This window comes from Pleurodeles waltl, chromosome 3_1, assembly GCF_031143425.1.
Source record: "Pleurodeles waltl isolate 20211129_DDA chromosome 3_1, aPleWal1.hap1.20221129, whole genome shotgun sequence".
In the NCBI taxonomy this organism is placed as follows: domain Eukaryota; kingdom Metazoa; phylum Chordata; class Amphibia; order Caudata; family Salamandridae; genus Pleurodeles; species Pleurodeles waltl.
The window spans coordinates 683,310,980-683,320,761 of record NC_090440.1 but is presented as its reverse complement, the minus strand read 5'-3'; positions in this window follow the sequence as shown (position 1 = coordinate 683,320,761).

Genomic DNA, 9,782 nt, shown 5'->3' with positions numbered 1-9,782 from the left:
AATAACAGACGCCAGTACTCAGGTGGGAAGCCATTTGGTCTGGGTGCTTTCCCGGGGTTTAGCAGCATCAAAGCTGTCCTTAATTTCTCGAATTCTGTTGTCTGCTGAAAGACTTGGGACTAGGAGATTCTGCACAAACTGCAGGAGATCCAGGCACTGACCCTCCAGGTCTGCCAGGTAGAGGTTCTGTGAATAACTGGTAAAAGCCTGAGCCATTGGCCCATGACCCATCACCCTTGAGCCATCCCTCAGCTGCAAATATGGTATGGCAGCCAGCCCCACCCTAGGTGTGCACAGCCAGTGCAAGGGTTTACTGGCTTTATCGCCCCATTGATAGATTCTGCTGCGTGTGGCCTTCCATGCTTCCCGTGCTTCTTGTGGTTCTTCCTGCCTCAACAGAGTTTGTGTGTGTTAGTTCACACAGGAGGTCATCCTGGGCTGGGAAGGCAAGGCAGCCCTCTAGGTCCAGGATGGGCCACACTTGGCCCTGGATCTTCTGCTTACTCTTCCCTCTATGGCCTTTCACATAACTGATGATCTGACCCCTCTAACAGGCCTTTGGGACCTCCCATACCACTTCCAGTGAGGTCACCAATCCCCGATTTTCTGTAACATATTGCCTGCTACCTTGTCAGCACATGTCCCTGAAACCGTCCCGTTGGATGGCCACCTATCCAGCCTTCATCCAGCACTCATACCCCCAACATTACAGATCAAGGTAATCTCTTTTTGAGAGTCATCCTATAGTCCCTTCACTAAGTGTCTCACCTCTATCACCCTATAACATTTCTACGCAGGCATGAGAAAATAGTCTATTTTAGAGAAGGTTTGATGTGCCCCTAAATAAAAGGTATCACCTCTCTCAATTGGATGTTGTGTTTTCCATACGTGTACTCGATTCAGATTGCATATAAAAGCTACTTAATGTGTTGACCCGCTCCCTTCCGTCCCGGCTGAGGATCAGTCCATATGGAGATTGCACAGGTCTCCCCCCCCAGTATCCATGGGGCCTCTGGTAAAACCTTGAGTAGCCCTCCCAGTTAAACTAGGAACCCCATTGTGAGTGGAATTGGTGCATTGACACTTATAATTGATATGGGCTGACCCTGAAGAGTCCCGGTGACAGCCACATAACAACCCAGGACATCCGTCCAGGTACGTGTAACTACCAGTAAAGTACGCTTTCTAATTAATATGGCTGCAACCCCTGACCCCTATGAAATCCTGCATGATAAACCTGTAAATATCCCTTGTGGACCAGGAAAGGGCAATTGCTGCCGATTGAGTGTGTTTCTTGAAGAAGCACAATGTACGCCTCCGTTCTCAGTGCTGTTCTGAGAACCGCTCCATGTTTGTTTTCAATCTAGGATTCCATTCACATTCCAGGACAATATTTTAAGTGTGCCCACCTTGGAGAGGGCTGGATTATTGCTCCCCATCGTATTGATGTTCGTCATTGAGAAATGTGCCTGAAGCCTGTGCATGCCATTCCACGGTGTGTGCTACATTATCATGCTACCATCGTCTCACTGACTTACTAAAACAAAGCAGAAAATTCACCCCCTCCCTCCTAACTCCCACCCCATACTTCCCAAATAGAAGTACCTGTTGTGTTTCTGTTGAGGGACCTAGCCAACTGGGCTAAACTGTAACCTGTAGCACTCCCTGTACCAAATCACCCCTTCCCGAAATAAATGAGCCCCACCCCAACAAAAATAATGTGGTCATCTACATTTTGCTCTCCACCTTCCCGTTAAATATCTTTTACATGCATGCTTAATCACAGGTTACCATCCGCCGAGTCATCAGTCTTTCTGCAGTGCAGACAGCAGTGACCTCTGCACCAGATCCATGTCATCAGCCGAGGTCCACAGGCTTGCCAGAGAGGTAGCCATGTCTACCTTTCCCTGACCACCCCATGTTCTGGTGAGCGGGTACGGGGCCCCCTCCTCCACGTCAGCTACCACTGTGCTGTGTGCCAGTCCCTTACCAACCTCTTGGTGCCTTCATCTTGCATAGTGAACTAGGAGGGCAATGTCCTGGGTGGTCGTTCCACGATCCAGTTCCAGACTGTCTCTAGTGTATTGAAGCGAAAGGATTTTTCCTGATAAATAACTTTTAGGCAGGCCGAAAATAAGAGCATGTAAGTGAGCCCCATCGCTCTCAGCTCAGATTTGGTCTCCAGAAATTAACTATTTTGCTAATGTACTTTTAAGGTGCAGTCTGGAAAAATTCTTACTGTGGTAGATCGATATGTCAGTGGCTGTGCTAATCTTGCTGCCTTGAGGGCTGCGTCCCTCTCTGCGTAGTTAAGCAGCCACATTCTGAACTGTTTTGGCAGGGCACCCACTGGGCGCCTAGTCATCAGTGCTCTTTGAGCACGCTCCACAATAAAATATGTTGAGACTTCGTCCTTGGTGACCGAGCTCATCAGCCAGTCCCACATGAATTTAGTAGGAGTAGTGCCTTCCGTGCCTTCGGGGAATCCCACAACTTGTAGGTTGTTCCATCTGGATCTGCCCTTTGCATCTTCTGCTTTGGTCTCAAGATAATTCACCAAATGTTGTAATTTCACCAGGCGTTCCTCTTTGGATTTGACAGTGTCCTCTGTTTCCGAGAAGCACCAATCCACATCTGTAACTCAGTGTGTAGTGCTACGGAGATCTTGTCTGATGAGAGCCAGATCCACCTTAAGTTCCCCCATTTTTTCCTCCATGGTTACATTCAGATCATTGATTGCCTGAAGGATATCTGCTGTCTGGGTAGTGCTCTTGAACTCGCAAGCTCTCACCAACTGCTTTATCACTCACCACTGTGTGATGTAGATGGGGCACTGGGCCTCTCCACTGGGCTGTCAGGTCCATCTGCCTCTGTGAGTCCCAAGGGGTCCCTACTGCCCCAGGCACTCCTCTCTGTGACTTTAACAGCATGAGAGGTATGTTGGCATAGAATGACCCACCAGCACCCAGCCTCCAGTTAGTGTTAATAGGGATTCTGTTCGGCCTCCGACTCTTTCATGCAGTGAACCAGGGAGCCAGTTTTCTCACAAGGGGTTCCTCTCCCGCCGCTCTGTGGCCTGTTCTCCCCACTTATGTTGTGCAACCAGTGGTTCATTGAAGAGGATCTCGATGATAGGCCCACAAGTATGTGCCCCACCTTCTCCAGGGGTTCACCGTCATTGTGTCAATCGTCTTATGTCATCAGAGTTCTTTAGGTTTGTGGCCCCAGGGCTCTGCAAATGGTCCAGAGATGAGGGGGCACCCAAGAGGAGATCCCTGTGACCCCAGTGCGGCAGTGCCACTCCGACTCTCTTGTGTTTGGGACCCTGCTTCCCCGGGCGTATCCTCAGCCGCTGCCCATGCAGGCTTACAGGTTTTAACTGACCTTCCTCTCGTCAGTTGCTCCTTGTTCGGTCTGTCAGGCCATCCCTCTCTCCCCTCCACCATGGGCGAGCCGGGCCATGACACTCTGGGTCCTCTCCTTTGTCACCTCAGCTGCCCGCGGATCAGGCAGCGCACACCACCGCAGCCCTCCGGCAACCCACGTGGCGATGTGCTTGTCTTTTTCCTTTCCACCGGTCCGGCACCCAGGCCTGCCTCCTCCGAGCCCATGCTCCGGTGTCCACTCACGACCCACCTTCTTTCCTCGGTGTTCCTCAGTTCCGCCACCCTTGCAGCTCAGGAGGTGCCGCTGGTCCCAGCTCCTCTCTTGGCGTGGCTCACCAGGTCTCTCTGCCCCCAGGCAGCTCGCTGCCTGCCCCGCTCTTTGGCACCCCAAGTAGTGCGGCTGCCGCTGCAGAGATCAGGACCGTGGTCCCCATCCAGCTGCCGGGCCTCACTCACTCCCGGAGGTCCTTCCCTCCTTGGCAGCCGAGGGTCGCCTTTTGAGCACCATGGATATTGCAGGTCTCTCCACCGCACTTCTGTCCTCAGCCGGCCGCAGGTCTGGGAATGGCGATTCCTGCTCATCAGAGTCAGACAGATAGCAAGAGTTAAATTTCAGTTCATATAGACAGATAATTGGATGGTTGATGGGGGACTTCCAGCGTTTCCACCCATTGGCAGACAGACTTCCTTGGATATCTATGGAACCCTGGAACTTATCTCTTTCAGAGCTCATTTCAACAAGCTTCTTATTAAAACCAATGAGGGCATACAAAAATGCTTTTTCAACTACATTGCAGACACAACTCAACTCTCAAGCGCAGCTCTTCCCTGTCACTAATTGGCTGCGCTTACTTGAACAAATGTGGTTACAGGGTAGATTGGTGACATTTGCTAGGTGACAAGACAGTGGTGGCGTTTTTTTGTGAAATTGGGTGGGTATCCTGACCATTTGCATTCTTTTTTATTTAATTAAGCAAGCCCTGAAGGGGTGGGAGAAGTTGGAGGGGTCAAGATTGGACCAAAGGTGTCCCAAAGACAAGATGGGGAGGTTCATACGGATACTGCTTTCCAGACAGCACTGTTCACTGCAGCCTTCTATCTCACATTATACAAGGCCTTCAGAGTCTCCAAGATCATGTCAAGGTTTAGCCAAAACATCCGCATAGGGATTTTGCTCAGTCACGTATCCTGGTTGCTGGCCACCATAAAGTGCTTTAAAATGGAATAATTCGGAAAAGGGCATCAAGTAATCTTAAGGAAAGCAGTTGAGTCACGTTTGCGACATTTGCAAACAACTTCTGTTAGAAAGGAGCACAAAAAATTTGTAATTCTGGTAAATCACAACAGCTTGAAAGCATGTCTGTTATTGCATTAAAAATTTGCCCCACCTCATGTTTGTTAAAGCGAAGTGGTTTGGAAAAGTTTGTTGTTCTAAAAACTGGGTCCTTTTTGTAAATAGCTCGGGAAGCACTACTTCTTTGAGAAAGCAAGGATTAAATTGAACCTTCAAGACGGAAACAAACCTGCAGATAGTGTTTGGTGGTGAATGAGGCATGAGGTGGAATCAAGAGTACACAGCCTGGTACTCAGCAGCCTGACCTTCAATGGCACCAGCCGCTGGCTTCTGCGCAAATCTTTGGGTCCCACAACATATTCTTTAAGCGCTGAATACACCCTTTGTGTTCGAAGTAAAAGTTCAGTTTTTATCACACTTGTGATGGAATGATGGTGTCTAAACACAGATTTGTTATTTACTTTTTTGACTAATTGTACATATTCAGGTGCAGTTTGTGGTGTTGGTGGTTTATAAAGGTGGAGTGAACCTTGTTTTGTTGTCTAAGTGAAATGTACCAAAACTGGCAGGATGAGCTTGTGCTTGAAAGGGTGAACCTTTAATTGTCTGCGTAGTTGTGTGGTTTTGATTAAAACCACTACCCCGCACAAAGAGGATTATTTGTGAAATGTATTTCATCATGTGGATGTACCTTCTTTGTTCTACTCGTTCTAGTGTGTCTCTTGGAGAGTCACAAATAAGGTATTGAAATGTCAAACATAATAACACTGAGAATATGGAAACGTGACGCATAAGCAAAGCAAACATTTGACAGCTATGCACACACTTGTGCCATCATACCAGTAGCACAGACAGTCCAATGTCCACCCGGTGCAGTTTTGGGGGTGTTGGATTGAAGGGGTTTTGGGGGAATCCCTGCGAAGACGCAATATGGTCAGAATAAGGTAGCCCAAAAATAAGCTTCAAGACCCTTTGCCGTACAGAATTACTCATTCACCATTGTGCTCTCACTCATAACTCACACACTCACTTATTACTACTTCTCATAGACACCTCACTCCCCTGCCGCCTGCTCATCCTCTACTCTCACCCACTGTCACTCAGCACATTAGCAGGAATTTGAGTAGTCTCACAGACACCAGAGAGTTAGACCGTGGTCAGAAGTGCTGCCTTTCGTTACTTGAAATGCCCAGTTTTTCGTGTAGCCTTCAAGGCTGGTGTTCTGCTTGATTCTAAGTACGGCCAAGTTTAGCAAACAGGGTAAGCATGCCTGGAGAGAGAACAGGACTAGCACGGTTGCTAAACTTGGTGATGCTCGGAAGGAGGGATTAGCACTTTGGCCTCCTGGTTGCCTGACAGCAACTTTGCTACTAGACATTTACCCAAGGGAGACCCCGAGGTCTGAGCTTCTAGAGAAGAGCTGTTGGTCAAGAACTAGGACATTTGGATGAGGATTGTTGCGCCTTGTGAGGTCGCAGCAACATGTTAGTATTTGAGCAGTGGTCTTTAACATGTGGAGAAGCTGAGGACAGGTAGGAGACTGAGATGTGCTACACATGTACTAAGACCAGGAAAAAAGGGCTGCTGGGATATCCTTCTTTGATTTTGGCCGCATCACACTCTTTCACTTTATTGGTGAATGACAGACACAAACCATTTAGCGACCAATCAAATCCTGTGGACTTGGTTAGAGTGGTTAGGGTTTTACTTATTCTTGTTTGAAAGCCGAAGGAAAGTATTAGCGAACAGTATCTTCATCACAGAGCATTCAGATGGAATATTATCTCAAATATTCTTCTCCAGGAGTGGGAACAAATCACCTCAGGTCTCTGGGTGCTAAAGGAAATCAAAAAGGGACGTTCTATGTAGGATTCTATGGAACCCATTGTGCAAATGTGATTACAACTCTTGCAGCTGATGTGGGAAACCTGAACTGTCCTATGTAACTGGAGTGAAAGTGATTCAAAATCTCTTGTTTCCACTTCGTGGAAAGATAGGAGGTATTGGATCTCATGCAGAAAATTATCTATCTCCCTAATAAAAAAAAAGAATTAGAACAGAGAATTCAGTCGAGTAATTCAGGGAGGGAGACTCAATATCAACCCCAAAATCGCTTGGTTTCACACCCTGCATAAGTCTTCAGACAATTCTTTGGGTTTCTACATAGAAAGTCGTGCTGCGGTTGAAGTGTCTAGCACGTTTCAAAGGCGGTTATTGGATGCAAGCCAGAGGCATGACTGGGACGAAGATAAGAAGGAAGGTCGTAGACAGTGACCTTGATCTCTCCCAAGCCTATCATTCTCGGTCTCCTGCAACAGAGCCCATTCCAATTTAAACTGGATAGTAACAAGCATTTGCAATGCAACGGGTCTCTCATTTGCTCAAATAGAGCTATTAGCGTTGTAAACTCCTAATCCGACTTTTCTTGCCACATAAATTGAAAATTAAAAGTAAAACAGTTTCACATAAGCGTACCGATTCACAGCACCACGGCCGACGTGAACATCAGTGTGAAGAGACACACAAAAGATAAACGAAGTTCGCTCGCAGTCAAACTTATCGGCAAAAGTGCAATTAGCCATGCAACAGGGGCGATGGACAAAACCTCCCCAAAAAGGGACAAAGATAAACCATTTACCAATGTCATCAAATGATTTGTGATGGGCAGGGCCACGAAGGAGTGGTAGTGATGGGTGTGAGGTGGGAGTGGTTAAAAGTCCAGATACATACCAACAGGTTGGAAAAGCAGGCTTGTGTGCTGTTACGCTCGACCTGAAAAGCAGGTAGGATTGCACGGACTGGCAGCTGAGCTGAAGATCGTAGCAGAGGCGATGGAATAGAGCTACCTACACATGCATCACAGCTTCATCGAGCCTAGATCATGAACAAGCTTTGCTGGTTTTGGAAAAACCCAACTGAGATCTTCGCAGAGTGTGGGAGCGATTTGTGAGTTCTTTACCCAGAGTTTCAAGAGTTCTCCTGCCCTAAATATCCGAGGGTATTAGGATATGTTCCCAATTAAAAAGGCCAATGGGGGCTTAGGTGCTCTATCCCAGATTTAGGCATGCAAAACCAGCCCTATACTGTCCTCCAGGTGTTGTGTACCTGCTGCATGTCTGCAGATGATAATTAGGTCATTTTGAACACAGCAGATTAATTCATTTCGGGTCTAGGCTCAGGCGATGTGGGACAATAGAGTTGTTAGTCTTGAAAGTGGGGTAGAAATGTATCTGCATTTTCTGTTTCTTTCAATGTTTCAGTAAAAAATATTAAAACTAGAATAGATCACAGCATGCAGATTTATTTCAGTGCGTTCGGTATATTGGCTTGTTGCTGCTGGTGTTACCCCCACTGATGGAGCTCTCTAACAAGGGTGCCTTGCGCCACACACCGCCTCACATCATGGTGCAGAGGTGGGTGTGTACTGCCTGTAAAAGGCTTAAAGAGACCCACTTGGCAAACATTAGTGTTGGTTTCGCCCACCCGCTATCATCCGCTCAAATGAACTACGACTACGAACTTTTTCTCATATCACCTTCTGCTGGAAAGATTTCAGAGCGAGAAACTACTTGAATCATGTAGTACAGGGATGATTATTTTCCTTATTTAGTGTTTCAAAGACAATCGCCTGTGGGTCATGGCTGCCAGAAAACTTCTAAATGATGCAACCATAGTACCCTTGCCTTAAGGCTCTGCACTGCCTACCAGTCACAAGAAGAATACCTTTAAAGCTTTCTGTATTGCTCACCAGGGGATGCATGGGACAGAACGAATCTTCCAAAAATCCTACCTCAGGATTTACAGTCAAAAAGAAGCATACAACAGGATGACCCCCACTCTTGGGCATAAGTGACACAGAAGAATAAGTGACCATGCCCTGTTCAAACAAAACCTGCATTGGTAGAACCTCTCTAAAGACATGCAAACTCTGGAAGAACATCATAAAGAACAGAAGCCTAAGTACTGATCATCTTAAATTCATAAGCGCAATAAATACCCGGCTACTTCTTAAAATGTGATTCAGCTGGTGTCAGGGACTACAATTTACTAATTTCAATTGTACAACACTACGTATTAATCCTAGACACCTCAATCAACCCTCTTCCGTCCATGCACAACAAACAACTGTCCCTTCCAGAATGTGTGCTGGGACCTCGTTATGGGTAAGAAAGTGCTACACAAATGCTCAGTGGGGTATTGCAAAAGGATGCCCCCCGACGAATTTGACAACAGGCCCCAGAGTCTTCCATATCTTATAGCTATTCATTGGCTTTTGACTAAATTGGTCCCTGCTGAAGGGTCTGGTCCTATGGAGGGTTGGACCACCACCCGCTGAAGGGGCTGCATGGTCCTGTGTTACGCACCTGCAAATGCTGCTGCTACACAGTTCAGCACAATACGATAAAATATAGTTTGTGTGCCAGACACCAACTGTGACTCAGGACTGAAGGAAAGGTCGTTTGGTGTACACTGCTGGCATTGGATGATAGAGAGGAGGCCGAACACTTGGACATTGACGATTTGCTGGACTTTCCCGCAATTAAAGTGGAGCAACAATGTACTACAATAGTTAAAACGGCCATCTATAATGATGTGCTTACATTTTTCCCCCAGAGTGCCCCTTTATCTCTCTAAAGGACAAAGCGTGGAGCACAGTGGTTACAGGGAGGGAGCTATTTCTTTTACACTTTCATAACACCCCTCTCAGAACAAACTGGAACTGGTGCAGGTATGGGGCTGCTGTTCTGTCCCTTCTAATATGCATGGGCAGGTTTTACACACCTGTTATTTCCTATTTTCTTGAATTGCCTGCTATTTTAATGCCAGGTTCCTGGCCGCCATCCAGCCACATCTCCTCGCCTCCGATTTTGCTCAATGAGATCGCAACAGACTGCAGTCCTGAGCAGACACCATTGATTACAATTTTAGAAGCCTTTTCTTTCCTTGTTTTTATCTTTACGGAATGTAAGGAGGAAGTGGTGAACTTCCCCGTCCATACCTAACCCCTTACACACTTTACGCACAGCACAAAGGAGGACACCGCCAGGACTGCTCTCAGTGAGTGTTTCCGGACGGGGGCTGCCTGCCGCCTCACACCTGAG